At 34.5% G+C, this 499-nt stretch overlaps 1 protein-coding gene across 1 annotated transcript in view; it reads left to right on the top strand.

Moving 5' to 3' along the window:
- LOC119581739 overlaps positions 1-499 on the top strand; it is a gene marked incomplete at both ends in the record, with an annotated part of 64510 nt that overhangs the window by 47177 nt on the left and 16834 nt on the right.

Raw genomic sequence — 499 nt, 5'->3', positions numbered from 1 at the left:
CATAAAACATATAGAATAAAATTAGAAAATAACTGATTAATAAAGTTGGAAATTGGAAGGTGAAAAAACAAAGGCAAAAGATGATTGGCAAGAGAACTAGTGCTTTGCTTGCTACTGCACATACAAACGTGCAAATAGCATTGCAATTCATGCGTACGTATCCATACCGTAATGTGATTCTCATTCCAGCTAGCCTAGTTGCAGGAATTGTGTAGTCAAAGAAAAGGCCAACGCTTTCCACTCATTTTGTATACAAACCATCCACAGCGCATCAGCATTCATCTCTGTGATATAATGAAGAGTAGCTTATTCCATTACAAAGACCTAAATCATACCTAAGGTTCAGTAGTTACCACCAGATCAATAAAAACATAAATAAAATATTAGCAATCACCATCGCATCAACCCTGAATAAATAAACCCCAACTTTCCTCAAAATTTAGATTCAATATTTACCAACCGATCAACTCTTAAAAAAAATCACCATCTAATTAACCTC

The sequence above is a fragment of the Penaeus monodon genome, chromosome 15 (assembly GCF_015228065.2).
Source record: "Penaeus monodon isolate SGIC_2016 chromosome 15, NSTDA_Pmon_1, whole genome shotgun sequence".
Taxonomy (NCBI): Eukaryota; Metazoa; Arthropoda; class Malacostraca; order Decapoda; family Penaeidae; genus Penaeus; species Penaeus monodon.
Note: the sequence above shows the minus strand (reverse complement) of the source record. Positions and strands in the feature narration are given on the sequence as shown.